Below are 22,469 nucleotides of genomic sequence, written 5' to 3'. Positions count from 1 at the left end.
AGAAAAAACATATGAAATAATTCTTCAAAAACACAGGGAAACATATAATCATCCATGCATAGATAAAACATATGAAGAATTAAGAAGGGAAATTTATTTTCCAAATATAAATGAAAAAATCACTAAAATTGTTAACAATTGCAAAATATTGTTACGAATATTAGCAAAACTAAGGAGTGCTGCCATCTCTAAGCCGATGCTAAGCAGTGACGTGAATTCACATCCATAGATCAATCATTATGTATCTACATAAACGAAACAATAATTGCGTCTACACATATGTACCATGTACGTATACGAGCAGCGGAGAGTCAATGCACAAACACATGCATATATCTGAGATACTCCTATAAGTATGCAATGAGAAAAACTATAAAATTGTGCAATTGTAGTTACAGCTGAGAAGTTTGAGAGCTGCTGGACTAGTAGATTCTGGAAGCGCCTAGAAGATGCGAAGGTTGAAATCAAAGAGTATAAAGGCGGCAATTGTAGAGGCGCTGGAATTCAGTTTGATTTGAGTTTCAATTAAGACGATATCTAGCGAGCAATAGCAGTATTATCTTGAAAGTCAGGTTTATTTAAGCTATCAGTTTGGTTATTAAGCCAGCTAATTGCAAAGTATAAGTGTTATTGTGAAGTACTTTAATAAAGGTCATTTTTCCATTATTCAATATTAGAGTTATTTATTCAACAGTTTAGTGATACGAACTTAGCAAAAAGGTAAATAAGAGGATTTGCAAGCAAATTCGTTACAATTGGTGTCAGAAGAGGAATTGTTGAATAAATTCCAGAGGACAACAAGGACATGGCAAAGTTCAGTGAACTGAAGATCCAGCAACTAAAGAAGGAGTTGGAGAGCCGTGGATTGAATACAAGCGACGTTAAACTTGAACTTCAGGCACGGCTACGAGAGGCAATGGAAGCAGAAGGAATTGATGTGGAAGAGTATGTCTTTCATCTTGATGGCGAGGAGACAACAAAAATTGAAGAGAAAAACGAAACATCGCAGACGGTTACCAGCACAGACTTGAACATGATTTTAGCTGCAATATCTGCTCAAACATCGACAGTGTCATCTCAACTGGAAGAGCAGAAGACATATATGGCATCACAACTAGAATCGCAGGAGACACGCATAACATCGAAGATTGAAGCACAAGAAACGCGTATTTCAGAAATGTCGGCACAAATTTCTGCACAGATATCATCTCAGATCTCCACACAACTAGAAGAGCAGGAAGTCCGTATATCATCTAAACTGGAAGCGCATATGGAAGAAAAACTAACCCAGTTTCATGAAGGCTTCAGTGGTCGACAGGATAAAATCGAGGCCGAGGTGGATGCTTTGAGAGGACGTATCGAGCAGTTACAACTAAATCGTCCAGAAGTTTCAGCGAGTAATCCAAAGGTAAAAACACCATCCTTTGACGGTTCTGTTCGTTTCCAGGTCTTTAAGCTACAATTTGAGAAGACCGCAACAGTGAACAACTGGAATGCTGAAGATAAAGTTGCTGCACTCTTCGTAGCATTGAAAGCACCAGCTGCCGAAATCTTACAGACGATTCCAGAGTACGAACGGAACAGTTATGAAGCATTGATGGCTGCTGTAGAACGACTTTATGGAAGCGAGCATAGAAAACAGATATTCCAAATTGAGTTGCAAAAGCGATACCAAAAAGCAAATGAGACTTTGCAGGAGTTTGCGTCAGATGTCGAAAGGCTTGCACATTTGGCGAATACCGACGCACCCGTGGAATACACCAAAAGAGTAAAAATTCAGAGCTTTATAAATGGCATACGGGACGTCGAAACGAAGCGAGCCACATACGCAAACCCAAAGCCAACATTTGCAGAGACGGTATCACATGCACTGACTCAGGAAACTGCCTCACTATTGAGTAAACCAGTATACAAAGCTCATCGTGTGGAAGTGGAAAGACCAGATTGGGTAGACACAATTTTGGAAGCACTGAAGGGATCACAACAGAAAAATGCCGGAGTTATTAAATGTTTCAAGTGCGGCAACCCAGGTTATATTGCACGACATTGCAACACCAACCCTAACAGTTCCAACAATGTGGGTGGTCGTAAACGCAGAGCTGAAGGAGATGAGCAAATCTCCAAGTCCACTCAATCGTTAAACTAAAGAGAGTCAGCCGCAAGGGGCGACAGCTGGCTCCCTCAATTGAATGCCCCATAATCTCTATCTCGCAAATTGGAAGAAGGTCTAGCAATCTTACTGTCGGAGGACATGTGGATGGAAAGGAACGTTTACTGACTGTAGATACGGGTGCATCCCACTCCATCATTCGATTAGATTTAGTCAACAAGAAGATAAGACCATTGCTTGGAGCAAGATTACGTACAGCCACGGGAGAGGACACCCAGGTAATTGGAGAAGTATAATGTGAAATAGCAATTGGGAACGTCACGGTACTACACAATTTTATAGTGGCAGGTATTGTTGATGAATCATAATTGGAGTGGACTTCTTAACCAACCAAGGCATCAAAATCGATATGCAAAGCAAGACGATGCGATATAAGAACATGGATGTGCCACTTAATTTCGGCTACGAGAGAGGCTACAGTAGTAAACGAGTGCTGGTGGAAGAGAGTCAGCAAATACCACCAAAATCAGAAGCAGTCATCTGGGCAAAGGTTGATGGAGATTGTGGGACAAACAAATTGTGGGTTGTCGAAGCAGCAAATAAATCAGCACTGAACATACTTGTAGGAAAAACCCTGGCTATGACAAAACAAGATGGACGTATTCCGGTAAGAGTACTAAATGAGTTCAAGTCACCATTCAATTTGACCAAAGGAGCTATTTTGGGAAGATGCCAAGAGGCCGAAGTAGTTATTAACTGTGAACAGCTCCAGGAACACGTTTCATCTAGTAATACTGATCTTTCAAATGACATCACGGCATTGACGAAGGGGCTAGAGGAAGATTATCAGAGTAAGGTAAAGCAACTGCTCCTAAAGTACGCAAACATCTTTGACCAGGATGGTTCCAACCCAGACCGCACCAATGTTGTGAAACGTCAAATTGACACTGGAGACGCGAGGCCGATACGTCAAGCTCCACGTAGTGTTCCACTGGCGAAGCGGGAAGTTGTGAGTCAAATTATACAAGAAATGAGCGGCAGCGGCGTCATTGAACCATCAGCTAGTCTCTGGAGCTCACCGGTAGTACTTGTAAAGAAGAAGGATGGAAAAATGAGGTTTTGCGTGGACTACCGGAAGTTGAATGACGTTACGAAAAAGGATAGCTACCCATTGCCAAGAATTGACGACACTCTGGACTCGCTCTCTGGTACGAAATGGTTTTCCACACTGGACTTGAAAAGCGGGTACTGGCAAGTGGAGGTGAAGGAGGAAGACAAAGAGAAAACAGCCTTCAGCGTCGGAGGTGGTCTTTGGCAATTTACAGTAATGGCCTTTGGACTATGTAATGCACCAGCTACTTTCGAGAGACTCATGGATCAGGTATTGAAAGGACTACATTGGAAAACATGCTTGGTGTACCTGGACGACATCATCGTATTGGGCAAGAACTTTGATGAACATCTTAAAAACGTAGATGAAGTTTTCCAGAGAATAGCTGGCGCTGGTCTGAAGTTAAGTCCCAAAAAGTGTGCGCTGTTTAAAAAGGAAGTAAATTATTTGGGTCACAAGGTAACGACAGAAGGTATCCGTACAGCGAATGAAAAGATAGAGGCAGTAAAGGATTGGCCAAGACCACAGAATCTGCATGAATTGAGAAGTTTCCTTGGGCTGTGCACATATTACAGCCGATTTGTACCAAATTTTGCCAGCGTAGCCCAGAGTCTCCACGAGCTAACAAGGAAAAATAAAGCTTTTGAATGGAAGAAGGAGCAAGAAGTAGCTTTCCAAACATTGAAGAGCGTTTGTGCACTGGTCCAATGTTGGCATATCCGATTCCAGGAGCAACGTTTATTCTAGATACAGATGCGAGCGGATATGCTATAGGAGGCGTTTTATCACAACTGGTCGATGGACAGGAGAAGGTAGTTGCATATTACAGCCGTTCAATTGGAAAACCAGAGAGGAACTATTGCGTTACACGGAGAGAGCTGTTGGAATTGGTAGAGTGCATTAAACATTTCCACAAATACCTCTACGGCCAGCGATTCCGCGTCAGGACAGATCACGCAGCGTTGAAATGGCTTCTGCAGTTCCGTAATCCGGAAGGACAATTGGCATGGTGGATCGAGCGACTACAATGCTATGACTTTTCTATTGAGCATCGAAAAGGTAGCACTCATGGAAATGCTGATGCAATCTCACGAAGACCATGTAGTTTGGAATGCAAGCACTGTTCAAAGACCGAGGCTAAAGAAGACATTATAGATGTCCGGTTAATGACTATAACATGTACAGGTGAATGGGACAAGGAACAGCTAAGAAAGTGCCAGCTAGAAGATACAGATCTGTCACGTGTTATGCAAGGGCTCGAACGAAACGAAAGACCAAACAGAGAAGGGATGTCAGCAGAGAGTCCCATTGCGAAGTAATATTAGGCACAGTGGAACAGTTTAGAATTGATATCCGGTTGCCTTCATCGAGTATGGGAAAGTGAGGATGGTAAATGCAAGAAGAAACTGATAGTTGTTCCCAGAAAGAGGATTCCTGACGTGCTCAACGAGCTGCATAATGGTCCAAGTGGAGGTCATCTTGGAATCACGAAGACGCTCGAGAAAATTAAGCAGAGATTCTATTGGGTTGGTTGCCGTCAGTCGGCCACCGAGTGGATTGCCAACTGCGAGGTATGCAACAGAGCGGAAGGGCCCAAAACACGAAGTCATGACCAGATGAAGCAGTACATTTCAGGTGTATCATTTGAAAGGATCGCTATGGATGTCGCAGGTCCATTTCCTACTAGCAACCGCGGAAACAAGTACGTACTTGTGGTTATGGATTATTTCAGTAAATGGCCAGAGGTATACCCAATCCCAAACGAAGAAGCAGGAACAGTAGCAGAAGTGGTTAAAAACAAATGGGTTGCAAGGTATGGTGTACCAATGGAGTTACATTCTGACCAAGGCAGGAATTCTGAATCAGCTGTGTCCCAAGAAATGTGTAAATCATTGGGCATTCGAAAAACACGGACAACTGCATTGCATCCTCAGTCCGATGGTATGGTGGAACGTTTCAATAGAACCTTGGAGGAGCATTTAAGGAAAGTAGTAGACAAGTACCATAAGGAGTGGGATACCCGCATACCATTATTCTTGATGACTTACCGATCAGCAGTGCATGAGACAACGGGCCAAACCCCTGCAAAAGTAATTTTTGGCAATGACCTTCGACTGTCAGCTGATTTGAAGTATGGGATAGGTGCCGATGCGGAGAGGAATGTCAAGAAATCCACTGGTGTATTGGAAGAAGAGCTGAGAGAGATACACGATCTTGTAAGGCAACGAGCAAAGATTATGAGTGACAAGATGAAAGCGAGGTACGATAAAGCAATTAATTCGGAAAGGTTTCAGGAAGGAGATTTGGTGCTGCTATACAACCCACAACGAAAAAAAGGTTTGTCCCCGAAATTGCAGTGTAACTGGGAAGGCCCATACAAAGTTGTAAAACGGATCAACGATGTAGTGTACCGCATACAAACCATTGGCAAACCACGAACCAAAATGAAAGTGGTTCATTTGGAGAGGCTAGCAGCGGTTAGATCGAGAGATTTTCCTGATCGGGACGATCACACTTAGGTGGAGGGCAGTGTAACGAATGTTAGCAGCACTGAGCGATGCTATCGTCTCTAAGCCGATGCTAAGCAGTGACGTGAATTCACATCTATACTTCAATCATTATGTATCTACATAAAAGAAACAATAATTGCGTCTACACATATGTACCATGTACGTATACGAGCAGCGGAGAGTCAATACACAAACACATGCATATATATGAGATAATCCTGAAAGTTTGCAAAGAGAAAAACTATACAATTATGCAATTGTAGTTACAGCTGAGAAGTTTGAGAGCTGCTGGACTAGTAGATTCTGGAAGCGCCTAGAAGATGCGAACGTTGAAATCCGAGAGTATAAAAGGCGGCAATTGTAGAGGCGCTGGAATTCAGTTTGATTTGAGATTTCGATTAAGACGCTATCTAGCGAGAAAGAGCAGTATTATTTTGAATAGTAGAGTTTCATTTGAGCTATCAATCAGTTTGGTTATTAAGCAAGCTATTCGTTGCACAGTTTGAGCGTTATTGTGAAGTAGTTTAATAAAGGCCATTTTGCATTATTACATATTGGAGTTATTTATTCAACAGTTTAGTGATTCGAACTTAGCAGAGAATTTGAAATAAGAGGATTTGCAGCAAATTCGTTACAATATTCTTTTAATAACAGAAAAATGCCTTATACATTCTATATATACTTAAATTCGTAAGGATTATGTCACTTTAAAATTTAAGCTTAATAATCTAGTTTTTTTTTTGAAACTGAGTCGAGAACTGTGCGTGGGAATGTGCGCATTATCACCGATCAGCTATTAGTTGCGCTACTTGGTAAGATTTACAATGGATTCAAGTTTCTCTTCCGCAGAACACTTTTGTGCATAAAATTTTAAAGATTTTTTCTTTCAAATATCTTTTGGCATCAGTGAAATCTTTCAGGTTATTGATGCCGAAGTAAAAACATGTCTTTTGACACCTCTGCCGACATTTTTGGTCGTTTATAAGCATCGGCCGACCACTGTCCTATAACATTACGAGCAAAATTTATGGGTTATATGCTGCAAACGTTTCAAAATTTAACAAGTAAGGAAGGCTAAGTTGGTGTGTAACCGAACATTACATACTCAGCTGCCAAATTACAGCTTGCTCCATATATTTTTTTTGGTCGGGTCCTGGTCCACTTCCCCGAAAAAAATTTCTCTAAGTATTATGGTGGCTGGTAACGTATAAAAAATGCTGCTGGTAACCATGGCGGAACGATACCAGGTGGCAGCATGGTGACATACCTGCAAACATAAATACAATTTCCATGTACTTTGTTTTTGTAAATTCGATGGACAAATGTCAAAGCCAGTTTGTATTTCGATAGGGTTTTTTGACATTAGGCCGTTTTTTCTTTATTTTTTCTGACAAATGAAAATTTTGTTTTTAGTTTGAAAATTTTGTGCATAAAAACACAACTAAATTCAAAGTGTAAATTGCGTGTGCAAATGAGTTTTCAATAAGTGTAAATTTTTCAGTTTTTCATAGCTAAGGAATTGACCTCCAGATTCTTGTGTTACACAAATATACTTGGGTACAGAAATTCAGATTAAAAAGTTTTTCACAATAATTTGAAAAACTCTACGTTTTCTCTGCTTTTTACACTTAAAAGAGTAACCCTCCGTAATAAATTAAACTTTTAATCAAAATCAATAACTCTGAACTGAACACTTTTCGCCATGATATAAAATTAAAATGCTGTGGAAGAGGGGCAACACTTATGTGACTACATAAACCCTGTTTCAATCTTTTACGTCTCTACACAGAACCCTAATTGACCGTTTTCGACCGAAACAACAATGGCAACCCATATGTTCCCGTTATGCTCACTTAAGCGGCAATTACCCACCGACGTGTACCGTACGTACGGACGTTTGTCGTACGAAACACGTTTGACCGAACCCTTAAGCCCGTAGGAATCAATGTGTGCGGCTGTGTACATGTACATAACATATTTGCGTGTGTATTGTTTACAGATAAGCACTGTTGCCATTGACCATTTTGCATGCATGCTTATGGAAACATCAACTTTTTCCAATTTAATTTTTGATGTTGTAAAAGGCTGGAATAATATTAAATAAATATAAATAGATTACATATTTATAATCTGCACTTTAACATAATTATTTCGAATTATTTTCACAATTTTTCAAACTTTAATTAGGTGTTTTTGCATAAAACTGCAAACGGTCAAAAATTAGCGCACACAAGTTTACTAGGCAACTCAGTCTAGTGAGAGAGCGATCAGCTGACACGTTCTTACGGAAAAAATCAAAATTGTTTTGATTTCTACGTTCCGGGCTACGTACGTACGGGCGTTGCACGTCGGTGAGTTTTCGTTTACATTGCACACTCATAAGATAGGTCGTGTCAGCTGACACTTTTTTCTACGTACGTTCGTGAGTAACTGCCGCATTAAGCGAGTTTCTGTCAGAAAGAAGTAAACACACTTGTACTTGTACACTATGCAACGGGCGATCGTCGCACAGTGTAACTTTTTCACTTTTAGGATGCCAAAAGTCCAAAAAACAATGGTCTCCAATCTCAAAAATGTTTTGACATGCAACAGAATAATAGCCAACTGTTAAGAAAATGTATACACAGCAAAGTAAAAAACCCATGATCACCATGATAAGCATTATGAAACTTGGATAATTGAAACAAGTGTAAAAATCATTTCATAGTCCAAAATTTTTGATAACTGTTTTGACTTCAAACTATTTTATTTAAAATACTTGGGTAGTTTATAACAGCATTGGTAAGTTTCAGCCACGTAGGCATTTTGACATGCATTTAAATTTTATTTTTTTTTTGTTTTAGACAGCCACTAAAAGTTTGGTAAGCTTAGAAAATTTTTCGTTTTCAATAGAATAAAGCCTGATTCCGCCCAAATCCATTGAACGAATACATACACATTAAAGGGAATATCATATATTTTCAGATAAAAAAAAAACAAACCATTGCGAAATTTTGCGTTTACTTTGTTATCGCCAATTAAAGGTCTCTATGCCCTCGCTCACGTATAAAGCGCAGTGACCTAACAATAGAATGTCCTCAATTCAAGTCTACAATACTAGACCCCAAAAAAGACAGTTATACCTGAAATGGTAAAAACCAGAAAAGGGAAACTTGTGCACTGAATAGCCTTCATTGTTTGTCATATGAGTTTTCGCATAGTTAACGAGTCGTGCACTTATCCCATCAACTTATGTTATGTATGCACGCCTACCTGAGGGTCGTCTATTATGGGTGATACTTCTAAGCAATTGAGTGCTTCGGGAATATACATATTGTAACGAATCTACTTGCAAATCCTCTTATTTGCAATCTTCTACTAAGGTTCGAATCACTAAACTGTTGAATAAATAACTCCAATATTTAATCATGCAAAACGGCCTTTATTAAAGTACTTCACAATAAATAACACTACTATTGCCCGACAGATAGCGTACTTAATTCAGAACTGATTCTAGCGCCTCTATCTGTCGCTGCCTTTTATACTCTTTGATTTCCTCGTTCGCATCTTCTGGGCGCTTCCATTTCCAGAATCTACTAGTTGACCATCAGCTATCAAATTTCTCAGCTGTAACTACAATTGCACGATTTTATAGCTTCTCTCATTGCATACTTTCGGGAGTATCTCAGATATATTCATGTGGCTGTGCGCTGCTTCTCAGCTGCGTATACGTACATATGTGTAGACATAATGATTGATTCGTTTATGTATATACATAATGATTGATTTATGGATGTGCATACAAGGCGCTGCTTAGCATCGGCTTAGAGATGGCAGTACCCATTAGTGTTACTAATATTCGTAACAATATGTATGTATACATCACATTAACGTCTACCTAACGCTCTGTCGGCATATACGTCATCGCAAAAGTGCTACATATGTGGGTCTTCTCCAAAAGATATGAACAATATGCGAGCTCTGTCAGAGCGAAATGTTGACAAAAGTATGCTTGCTTTCGGAACTTCCCCTTTACATTCTTAGATACGATGCATAGAATGTATCCTACACATCGCTTATCGAATGGAAATGAAGATCTGGTGTGTGCAGGGCGAAGAAAATAAGGAAAAGATGAAAAAGAAGAAAGAACATATCCAAAATAGATTCAGGAAAGAAGTTGGTCTTTTGGTTGATATGCCAAAGCAAAAAACCGGCAACACAAATGATGACAACACTGCGAGAAGATTCTTTGGAGATCCTGAAATAACATCAGACATAACCGGCATAAACATCAATCTTTTGGTTTTCATACAATACTTTCATGCATAGGATGTGGGTTTCAAATAAATTCTTAAGCTTTTGACCACTATGTGACAGAGACAAGGGTGCTATATTTATCGGAATATGCTTGGTACAATATGCCAGTGAGCGTACATAAAATTCTGTTTCATGGAAAGAGTATAATCGTGTCTGCTATTCTTCCTATTGGTCAACTTTCGGAAGAAGCTCAAGAGTCCAGAAACAAAGATGCACGAAACTATCGTGAACTTTTCACCACAAAAAAGTCAAGAATTTGTAGTAATATGGATTTGCTGCACAGATTGCTGACATCGTCAACCCGTTCATAAAGAGTTTGCGAAAAAACCCCTAGGTCAAAGCGGCGAGCATTAACGAGTGAAGTTATTGGCTTATTATCTGAACCAGAGCATGTCGACGATATTGACTCCGACTAACTTTCTACCAGTTAAAATATCACTTTTTATTTATAAGTATGGATTTCGATTCAGTTTTTACAAATATCCCAGCCAGCATTTTTTGAAAATTTTGATCAAAAAATATTTAAATATCATACCCCAAGATGATTAAAAACGTTCAAATTTAAAAGCATTTTCTGTTCGAAAATTAACGTATCGTCGGGAGAAAAATGTACCATAAATGTGATTATTCTTGGATAATCATTTATGATTCCTATTTCGAAACGCTTTTTATTCATATTTGATATCATTGTTAAATTGAGCTTGAATAGTTTTAGAGTAATATTTGACTGCTTTTCACAGTCATTTTCTGATCATATTCGTGAATATTTTTCAATCGTTTTGGTTGAGATTTTTGCATCATTTTTGAATGCCATTATAATGCATTTATTCTTCATATCTCATTCAAAATAGGATACTACATAATAATCTCATTTCATCAGGGGAAGAAAGCATGCGAAAGTGAGCTTTTCGAACCACAGCTAACTTGCGAACAAACTTGACCGATTTACACCTGAGACTACAACATCCAACATCATTATCGTCTGCATCTTAAAATACGGATACGATACGGGATGTTGAAGCCGTATCCAGGTATGTCAAGATAGTTTCACTTACCTGGGGTTCAAATAGCTCACAACCTATGTATTGACCAATCATGTATTTTCTGGGAAGCGGAAGGGGAGAAATGGTTGGAGAAATCTTCGTTCACGAGCAGCATTACATTAATTTTGTCTTGAAGAGTATCTTTTGCATAAATAATAAATTTTTTATATCTTTTTTCTTAGCTTCATGATTGAAAAAATATGTGTATGTGAAAAAAATAAAAATTTTTAATGAAAAGTAGAATTTCAACAAGTATAAAATTCATTATTCAGTCAACAAATATATTCATAAAAGATTCAGAAAGCTGAATGAAAAGTGATTATAAAATTTTTTAAAACTTTATTCAGTTTTTGATCATCAAAGATAAGCATATTTGATTATTCTTATTGTTGGTTTTTATGAAATATTAAAACTTAATCATTAAAGGACTTCAAAAATGATTCCAAAAAATGATCGAAAAATGCTTTTTAGTTTTTCATCATCAAAAGTATTCATATTTGATTATTTCTTTTGTTCAATTGTATGATAACTCATTATTTAGTCAGAAAGAGTAATCAAATTGTATTGATATGTATGGAAATTCAAAATTTGTAATAGACCGCATAGACAAACTCCGACTCGTGCGTACTGAGTTGGCCAAGAACATACAAAACGCTTTTGAGAAATCAGCTCAACGCTACAACCTCCGAAGCAGAGTAAAACCATTCAGTGTAGGTGAAAATGTATATCGGCGCAATTTCGTTCTGAGCGACAAAGCGAATAAGTTTAACGCCAAGCTAGCACCCGTTTTTGTAAAAGCTACAGTTCTCGCCACAAAAGGAAACTCCATGTATCAATTGCAAGACATACCTGGTAAGATAGGGTAGTACCACGGAAAAGATATTAAGGAATGCAAGGGTTAAAACACAAGTTACCGTCAGATAATGTCCTATAAAACAACTAAAAAAGGACAAACCTATATAAATATCTATCTCCATCCCTATTTAATTATCTCCGTTTCGCATCACGCCACCTTTTTTTTACTTGTTTTTCCGTGCCTATAAAAGCCTCGGATTTAGGATAGCGGGCAGTTTTTGGCTGGAAAAAGTTGGCAGTGGAGGTATACTCTCGGGCAAATATTTTTTGGTTGCAATCGAAAAAGTCATGTCGACTGATGAAAAGTTAATAAGTTTACTAAGTTCTTTTTGCTAAAGATTAATAAAATAGAAAAAACCGCGTAATTCGGTTCGAATTAAAATTAAATTGCACGGATGTTCCTGGTTGCGGTGCTCCTGAGATGCAGATTTCCGGGTTGCAGTGCTCCTGGTTCCTGAAAGGGCTTCCAAATTAAGTGCGAGTGAAGATGAGGATCTGTGTTATCCTGAACAGGAATTTCCTGGCTTTGGGTTCGACCCATTTGTGCGAAATTTGCAATCCCACTTAAAAACAGTAATTTAGCTTAAAGATTGCATACATTTTCTTATCTCCCTTCAATAACCTCATTTTTGTGCGCATATGCATTGTCGTTTTTTTTATTATTACATTTTCCTAAAAATCTATTTGATTGATTGCTGAAAAGAGGCAAAAAAGCAAAAAAAAAAAAAGAAAAAATGTGAAATCTTAATAAAATGCAATCTAAGTTTATCGTTGCCAATTTGTATAGGTGTGTATGTGGATTAAGGTTTTGAGAGACGTGTAAATTGTAATTTAAAGGGCTATAGAAATTTGCTAAATTTGCCAACTTTAACATCAAATAATTTTTAAATTATAAGTTTGCGCACTTCAAAATATATATATATATATATATATATATATATATATATATAAAGAAAGAAAAAAAAAATTGTTCAAATTCTAAAATTATGTACCAAGAGAAAAAATTATATGAGTACATATGTATATAAAATAGATAAAAGAATTGTTAGAAAGAGACAAATGTAAGTGGTATTGGGAGAGTGAAGAGTGGAATCTAAAAATAATAATACAGAAACGAAGTGACATGAAACAAAATCGAATTAAAATAATTTGAGTGCACTAAGCTTTAATTTTCAGCAAATCAGCGGAATCGTCGAAGGCCTTCATCGAGTTCCTGCATCAAATCATGTGAGTTTGCAAAATTTTTATTGATTATCTTCATTATTTCCATTTTGTTTCTCGTTTTGGGATTGTAGTATGTCTCCATACATACTTTGATAAGTAATAGTGCTATCCCGCTCTAATGGTCAGTTGTTAAAGGCAAGAGCGGATAGAGAGAACTTACAAAAAAAAAAGGAAAACCCAGTATTTTAGTAGATATGCTTTCATTGCAATTTTTTTCAATTAAATTTAAATTAAATTAATATTATCTCCAATTGCCATTAACGGGACTATTTTTCAAATGCTTTCCACTTTTCTACTACCGCAGTATAGCAATTTTGTAGATTATTAATTTGAATTATTACATACCTAGTAGGCTTGTTATTCAAAAGTCGTTCCGATTCCATGCCGTTCCTATAGATGTTCGGACTTAAACATAATAGTAAAAATAGTACCTTTTTTTTCTTTAGTACTAAATTTAGTATGAAATCAAATTTTGATCTTTTCCTTTTAATTGAGTAGTCTTTTATTAAATAAAACATGAATTGTTAAGTTTGTAAGAATGGTCTGAAATTCGTTGTTGTTGTTGCTTTACATTGGGACATCTCATTAACATCTGAGAAGTCATGGTTGGGTGGGATAAGAGCGGTAAGTAATTGGTAGGAGAACCGCTAGGCAAAAGACAAAGTGTTGTGTCGCTTTTTAAAAAGGTTAATCAACGGTCCTATTGAGTGATGAGGTAAGAAATTCCTTAACCCTTACGTGTGCGTAAATTTTTTCTTGTTAGGCCTTGGGTTTGTCGTAACTGGTGGTTTGGTCGGTCGTTTGGTCAACGAACCCACATAAGTGGCTGAAGCTCCGGGACAGCTAGACGCACACGGGCAGACGCCGATCATCTTCTTCGTGCCACCAGGTAAACTTGGTACAACTGCGAAACAATTGTCAACCCAGAGTAAGTATGCTTGTCAAAGGTCCCATAACAGAAAATGGCGCCCAACAGTGTGGGGCCCCAGCGTAGAAGAAAGCCAAAAATAATTTTTAACTTTAATTAGGGGTTTCACAAACCATTGTCCTATACGAATTTTGTTTCTCTTCATTTATTCTTATTTTTGTAGTACCGGTTTCATAGCCATTGGTATTTGGAATTTAGTTTGAAACGATGAGATAAATTCACGTCGTACTAACCATACCAGTAGCTTTGATCACATAATTGCAAATAAAACTGACGTATAATTCGTTATTTCTTTTTTTTTCATCTTGGATTTATTTTGAATTTGGCTATATGCATATTTTAAATACCATTTGAATGTAGAATCTCGTTATTGTATGTTTAAAGGATCAAGATTTAGTTCCATCAAATTTTTGTTGCAAGTTGGAATGCGTGTGTTGCACGTACTGCAACAACAAAAATTCTCACACCACATGAAAGTGAAAAAGAACACAAATGTCTTTGGCCGTATAACAACAAAACAAACAACAACAATTGAAGAGTAAAACCATATTTGATTTGAGTTTGCTTTAACAAAATTTTTTTTTTAATTTTTTTTCTGTATTTTGAATAAATACACACGCATATACATTTTTTAATATCCTTACATATATATATATATACATCTATATACCTTTTTGCATTTTTTTTTAAATACGCACAATGCCGTTACGTCACAGTGATGAGTATGCACCCCCGCCACTGACCCCAAGGCGTTTGTGCACAATTTGCCGCGAAAACTTTACCTTGACTTCTGATGCTGTGCGTACTGCATGCAATCACAAATTCCATCGGTCTTGTCTTTTGAATTGGCTAAGGAATAATACAACTTGTCCTCAGTATTGAGCACAATGCAATCCCAATAACTTTCGACCAAATCCATACCCTCTTCGTTCACAAGCTAGATCGGTAACTAGTCCCACTGTTCAAGAGCGACAGTCTACCCCACAGGCCGCACAACAGCAGCAGCAACCGGCAGAAACTAGTGTTGAAACACAAGCTTCAGCTCAAGCAGCCGCAGGAAATTCGGGTCTTCAACAATCCCAACAGTCACAACAATCACCAGCAAGAACCATGGAACAAAACAACAGCAACGACATATCTGTTACGCCACCGGAAGACACTAGAATCCGAAATATTGTCAGCGCCGTTATCTCCGCGCGACAAGCTAATTTATTACAAGACTTCGAAACACGATTTGCTCAATTGGAGCAGCCGTTAGATCAATCCGTTAATAATATTGTCTCTAGATTACAAAACGTAAACTTGCAACCTCCACAAAACAATGATTTACCACCATTAGTTGATTGGCCACAAGATCCACCGGATTTTGTTAATGGCCTTAGTCAACATGGTGGCGCACCTTTAAATATGCATGCACAAGGAAATCCTTACAGGCATTCTAATGTGGGTTTTCCGCGCAGTAGTGACATATCACACGTCACTAATTCTGGCAAAATTGCCAACCTTATTTCAAACTGGGACATCAAATTTGATGGCTCAAATCGTCTATCGGTACAAAATTTTATTTATAGAGTTGAGTCACAGGTAATCGATACACTCGGAGGAAATTTCACTTTGTTCTGCGAACATGTCCAAAGCGTGTTTACTAAGGAGGCCAAAGATTGGTACTGGCGTTACAGACGCTCAGTAGATCGTGTTGTTTGGCCTAATCTTTGTCAAGCTCTCCGCACCCATTTTGCCGCACACCGTACTGATACGGATATTAAAGAGGCAATACGTATGCGCAAGCAAAATATGTCCGAAACCTTTGATGAATACCGCAATGCTATTTTTAAAATCGCAGAAAACTTGAGCATTCCTATTCCAGAGGCAGAACTTGTAGAAATACTACAGAGAGGGTTAAGACCTCGCTTGAGGCAACAACTTTTATACGTTTCCATTCCTTCGGTAGCTAAATTGCGCGAGTTATGCATCAAACACGAAAGCTTATACTGTTTTCACACAGAAACTTAATGATCACATTTCACCTGCTAATGAAATCGTAAATTTTTTGCTTCACACAGAAGTAACTGCTCGATTAGTATGAAGGATGAGACAGACAATCATGGCGGAACGATACAAAGTGGGAGCATGGTGACATACCTACAAACAAAAAAAATGCCATGTACTTGTAAATTCGATGGACAAATGTCAAAATCGTACTGCGCCGGTAGTTGATGTATCAAATCAAATAAAAAAGGTTATAATCAGCTGTTCGATGCGGCCACCTTGTATCGTTCCGCCATGCAGACAATGAGATTTGCTTTGAAAACTAAGAAACGGAAGCGGAACGCTGCCAACAGAGTTGCATTGTGCTTTTGACTTCATTAGGCATTCGATTAGCTACTAATGAAATAATAATAGATTCGAATTTTGTAGGGAAGATTGAGCTCAATAAGCGTCTTAATGTAGAAAATTGCCTTTATTATTCAATAAGCCGTCTGTGTAAAATTAGTATTACTTCAAGAAATCGCTAGACAGTCGTCTTCAAGTAATACTGCTTTGTCCACCCCTTATCGAAATACGCCTGTTCGTAAGCAAGTTAACGAAGTTGACATTGTGGATGAAATAGAAGAAGAACGCGGCGAAGACGCTATGGAAGTTGACGAGGTGACACGGCGTAGGAACAACAATCAGCTGATGTGCTGGAATTGCCGCAAAGAAGGGCATCGTTACTTCGACTGCTTGGCAGAGCGAACGATATTTTGCTATGGTTGTGGTAGTGTAGGCGTGTACAAACCTACGTGTGTAAAGTGTAAGTCGGGAAACTTGCAAGCGAGCGAGGACTCGAAAACGGTTCCTCGCCAGAAGTAATTAAGCCCAATCTTGAAACTAAGAATTTTTATAAACCAGAATTAAGACATTTAGTACCGTACCAAGATCGTTTGAAATTTTACCAAGAAAAACGAAAAGAAATTTTCAATAATATCGAAAAGGGCACACCACCTAAATCACGTTCGGCAATACGGGCAAGTAAATTTTGGAGAAAAGTTAAAGCAGGTAGAAAAGGGCTAACCAATTTAATATGTTCTTTGCAAAAGCATTCGTCAGACCTTCGACCATATGCCGAAATAGAGATTATTAACGAAACTCATCTAGCTTTGCTCGATAGTGGAGCGCAAGTTTCTTGTGTAGGCAGCAACTTGGCTGAAAAGATCTGCGCGGATAAAAATATTAAAACCAATCATTGTTCATCGATACGAACTGCTGATGGCAATGACCAATTTGTATTTGGTACCTCTTTATTTGAAATTACCTATAAAGGCAAAACATCAAAACTACTTTTTTATATTGTCCCTAGCTTGAAGCAAAATTTGATTTTGGGCGTAGATTTCTGGATCGCATTCCAAATAGCTCCCCATCTGATAAGCCAAATCGATTGTGTAAGCACCGATAATAATAATACTGATGTTTTAAATAATATGCACACCCTGACAACTGAGCAACAAAAACGTTTGCAAATCACAAAAGATTTATTTCCGTCATATGCTAAGGAAGGTCTTGGCAAAACCAACCTTATTGAGCACGTAATTGAGTTAGAGCCAAATGTCCGTCAGTTGAAGCAACGATATTTTCCCATTTCACCTGCTATAGAAAAGTTAGTTCACAGGGAAATAGATGAAATGCTGAAGTTGGGAATAATCGAGGAGTCACCCAACAGTCCGTGGTCGAGTCCGGTTGTTTTAGTCCGTAAAGGTGAAAAAGTTCGTCTGTGTTTAGATTCACGCAAAGTAAATAGCGTAACTATTAAAGACGCTTACCCCTTACCCCACATAGATGGGATACTCAGTCGCTTACCAAAAGCTGAGTTTATATCTTCGCTCGATTTAAGGCGAGCATTTTGGCAAATTCCATTATCGGAAAAATGCAGAGATTTGACTTGTTTTACGGTAACAAACCGTCCTTTGTATAGATACCGCGTAATGCCTTTTGGCTTATGCAATGCCCCTCAGGCCTTATGTAGATTAATGGATCGCGTGATTCCATCGAATTTAAGAGAGAGTGTATTCGTATATCTTGACGATTTACTCATCGTATCAGAAAGTTTTGATGCTCACATGAAGACGATGTCGGAAGTTGCATATCATTTAAGAAACGCGGGCTTAACAATCAATATTGAGAAAAGCAAATTTTGTCTTCGAGAAGTGAAGTACTTAGGGTATATTGTAGGGAATGGTACACTCCGTACTGACCCGGATAAGATATCTGCGGTTACACAATATCCCCAACCAACCACTATCAAGCAATTACGCCGATTTCTTGGCATGGCTGGTTGGTATAGAAGATTTGTACCGAACTTCGCTGCAGTTACTGCACCAATGACAGATTTGCTGAAAAAGGCCAAAATTTTTAAATGGACTGAAGATGCCCAAACCGCATTTGAGTTGCTTAAAACCTTGTTATCGTCAGCACCAATACTGGCTAATGCTAACTATAGTAAACCTTTTCTTATTCAATGTGACGCTAGCAAACTAGGTGTAGGAGCAGTGTTGGCCCAAGTTAATGACGACGGTGTAGAAGTTCCCGTCGCGTATTTTTCGCAAAAACTAAATCGCGCACAAAGCAATTACAGCGTAACCGAGCTTGAGTGCCTAGCAGCTATTCTTAGCTTGAAAAAATTCCGTGCTTACGTCGAAGGCCAAGATTTCACGATAGTGACTGACCATGCAAGTTTGCAGTGGCTAATGAAGCAAAACGACTTAAGTGGTAGATTAGCACGCTGGTCACTCAAACTACAGGGTTATCGGTTTAAAATTGAGCACCGACGTGGTTCTCAGAATATCGTTCCCGATGCGTTGTCGAGGCAAAACTTTGATGAGCTAGGGGAAATTTCTTTCTGTCCAGCAGTCAATTTAGATTCGGAAGCTTTCAACTCCGACGAGTACAATAAACTAAAACAGAAAATTCAAGAATCTCAGAGTAGTTTACCAGACCTGCAAGTCAAAGCCGATAAAGTATATAAGCGAACAGAATACGCGAATGGAAATGAAGAAAGAGAACTCTTATGTTGGAAACCGTGGATTCCAAAGGAACTAGTCCAGGATACTATCGAAAAGGCCCATTGTCCTCCAAACAAATGCCATGGTGGTATGGCAAAAACGTTAGAACGCCTTCGTTTAAATTTCTACTGGCCATCGATGGTAAATGATGTTGAAAAGTTTCATTTCTCGCTGTGATATTTGCCAGCAGAGTAAATCTACAAATATAATTCTTCGTCCACCTATGAAAGCAAACTTAAATTCTGTACGTCCATGCCAAAGGTTATACGTTGATCTTTTAGGTCCTTATCCGCGCTCTAAGCAGGGAAATATTGGCATTTTTATAGTTCTCGACCATTTGACGAAATTTCCATTTATCGAAGCTGTAAAAAAGTTTACTGCCACTCCAATTTGCGACTTTTTAGAAAAACTAATTTTCCCAATTTTTGGTGCACCTGAATGCATCGTATCTGACAACGGCAGTCAGTTCAAGTCCCCAAGCTAACGCGAGCGAGAGGGTCAATCGCTCCGTTATCGCTGGTATCAGGTCATATCTCCAATCTGATCAAACCAATTGGGACAAAAATCTTCAAATGATAGCTGAAGCACTTCGGTCTTCATTTCACCAAACTATTGGCTGCACGCCATACTATGCGATGTTCGGTCAGCAGATGTTAAGTCATGCAGATGATTATAGTCTGCTGCGTACGCTCCAGTCTTTGGGAGGGGATGTTGTAATAGACCGCATAGACAAACTCCGACTCGTGCGTACTGAGTTGGCCAAGAACATACAAAACGCTTTTGAGAAATCAGCTCAACGCTACAACCGCCGAAGCAGAGTAAAACCATTCAGTGTAGGTGAAAATGTATATCGGCGCAATTTCGTTCTGAGCGACAAAGCGAATAAGTTTAACGCCAAGCTAGCACCCGTTTTTGTAAAAGCTACAGTTCTCGCCACAAAAGGAAACTCCATGTATCAATTGCAAGACATACCTGGTAAGATAGGGTGGTACCACGGAAAAGATATTAAGGAATGCAAGGGTTAAAACACAAGTTACCGTTAGATAATGTCCTATAAAACAACTAAAAAAGGACAAACCTATATAAAGATCTATCTCCATCCCTATTTAATTATCTCCGTTTCGCATCACGCCACCTTTTTTTTTACTTGCTTTTCCGTGCCTATAAAAGCCTCGGATTTAGGATAGCGGGCAGTTTTTGGCTGGAAAAAGTTGGCAGTGGAGGTATACTCTCGGGCAAATATTTTTTGGTTGCAATCGAAAAAGTCATGTCGACTGATGAAAAGTAAATAAGTTTACTAAGTTCTTTTTGCTAAAGATTAATAAAATAAAAAAACCGCGTAATTCGGTTCGAATTAAAATTAAATTGCACGGATGTTCCTGGTTGCGGTGCTCCTGAGATGCAGATTTCCGGGTTGCAGTGTTCCTGGTTCCTGAAAGGGCTTCCAAATTAAGTGCGAGTGAAGATGAGGATCTGTGTTATCCTGAATAGGAATTTCCTGGCTTTGGGTTCGACCCATTTGTGCGAAATTTGCAATCCCACTTAAAAACAGTAATTTAGCTTAAAGATTGCATACATTTTCTTATCTCCCTTCAATAACCTCATTTTTGTGCGCATATGCATTGTCGTTTTTTGCTGAAAAGAGGCAAAAAAGCAAAAACAAAAAAAAAAAGAAAAAATGTGAAATCTAAATAAAATGCAGTCTAAGTTTATCGTTGCCAATTTGTATAGGTGTGTATGTGGATTAAGGTTTTGAGAGACGTGTAAATTGTAATTTAAAGGGCTATAGAAATTTGCTAAATTTGCCAACTTTAACATCCAATAATTTTTAAATCATAAGTTTGCGCACTTTAAAGAAAGAAAGAAAAAAAAAATTGTTCAAATTCTAAAATTATGTACCAAGAGAGAAAATTATATGAGTACATATATAAAATAGATAAAAGAATTGTTAGAAAGAGACAAATGTAAGTGGTATTGTGAGAGTGAAGAGTGGAATCTAAAAATAATAATATAGAAACGAAGTGACATGAAACAAAATCGAATTAAAATAATTTGAGTGCACTAAGCTTTAATTTTCAGCAAATCAGCGGAATCGTCGAAGGCCTTCATCGAGTTCCTGCATCAAATCATGTGAGTTTGCAAAATTTTTATTGATTATCTTCATTATTTCCATTTTGTTTCGCGTTTTGGGTTTGTAGTATGTCTCCAAACATACTTTGATAAGTAATAGTGCTATCCCGCTCTAATGGTCAGTTGTTAAAGGCAAGAGCGGATAGAGAGAACTTACAAAAAAAAAGGAAAACCCAGTATTTTAGTAGATATGCTTTCATTGCAATTTTTTTCAATTAAATTTAAATTAAATTAATATTATCTGCAATTGCCATTAACGGGACTATTTTTCAAATGCTTTCCACTTTTATACTACCGCAGTATAGCAATTTTGTAGATTATTAATTTGCAATTGTTTTTGTTTTTATCGGCCTATTGATAAATCATTCAAGGTTCGAATCGAGCTCAAGGCCAGAACAATAATTTTTTTTCTAATGATAATTATTGTTATTTTTTAATTTTTCTAAATTTGAAAAATTGAATTTTGTTTTTGGAATAGTAAGTAGAAAATTTTTCAGACAAACTGCCATAGCTGCGCAGATAGATCCATTTCGAAGGGTGCTAAGCCTTCATCATCAGTACGCTTTAGGCATGCTGCGCTAACCATTTAGCTATGCAGCGGTGGTTTGTTTGACTGGCAAATTTGCTACTTCTATTCCTTTTTACCAACTATATTTATTCAGTGTTGCGCCATCTGGTGCAAAGCACTGATAATGCTGGATTTTTGTTTATTGTCAATTACTTTGTTTGACATTCCCAAGTGCTCATGGTTTATTAACAATTGTTTTTGTTTTTATCGGCCTATTGATAAATCATTCAAGGTTCGAATCGAGCTCAAGGCCAGAACAATAATTTTTTTTCTAATGATAATTATTGTTATTTTTTAATTTTTCTAAATTTGAAAAATTGAATTTTGTTTTTGGAATAGTAAGTAGAAAATTTTTCAGACAAACTGCCATAGCTGCGCAGATAGATCCATTTCGAAGGGTGCTAAGCCTTCATCATCAGTACGCTTTAGGCATGCTGCGCTAACCATTTAGCTATACAGCGGTGGTTTGTTTGACTGGCAAATTTGCTACTTCTATTCCTTTTTACCAACTATATTTATTCAGTGTTGCGCCATCTGGTGCAAAGCACTGATAATGCTGGATTTTTGTTTATTGTCAATTACTTTGTTTGACATTCCCAAGTGCTCATGGTTTATTAACAATTGTTTTTGTTTTTATCGGCCTATTGATAAATCA

At 37.9% G+C, this 22,469-nt stretch overlaps 2 protein-coding genes across 18 annotated transcripts in view; one reads left to right on the top strand and one right to left on the bottom strand.

Annotated features, from left to right (window-relative positions):
* Positions 1-22,469, bottom strand: part of LOC137252278 (uncharacterized) — a 271,447-nt gene that overhangs the window by 122,610 nt on the left and 126,368 nt on the right. The gene's annotated exons all lie outside the window — the stretch shown is intronic.
* LOC137253016 (uncharacterized) overlaps positions 1-22,469 on the top strand; it is a 62,788-nt gene that overhangs the window by 31,228 nt on the left and 9,091 nt on the right. For 3 of the 13 annotated variants that reach the window (XM_067789246.1, XM_067789245.1, XM_067789232.1), the window contains exon 1: positions 19,606-21,246. The exons of 1 other annotated variant lie outside the window; for it this stretch is intronic. The gene's annotated coding sequence lies outside the window, so the exon portion shown is untranslated. Of the gene's footprint in view, positions 1-36; positions 547-11,665; positions 12,713-19,605; positions 21,247-22,469 lie in introns of those variants that run through there. 9 more of the 13 variants (XM_067789240.1, XM_067789233.1, XM_067789241.1 and 6 more) reach the window with 7 other exon arrangements.

The sequence above is a fragment of the Eurosta solidaginis genome, chromosome 5 (genome assembly GCF_040869045.1).
Source record: "Eurosta solidaginis isolate ZX-2024a chromosome 5, ASM4086904v1, whole genome shotgun sequence".
NCBI classification, from domain to species: domain Eukaryota; kingdom Metazoa; phylum Arthropoda; class Insecta; order Diptera; family Tephritidae; genus Eurosta; species Eurosta solidaginis.
Note: the sequence above shows the minus strand (reverse complement) of the source record. Positions and strands in the feature narration are given on the sequence as shown.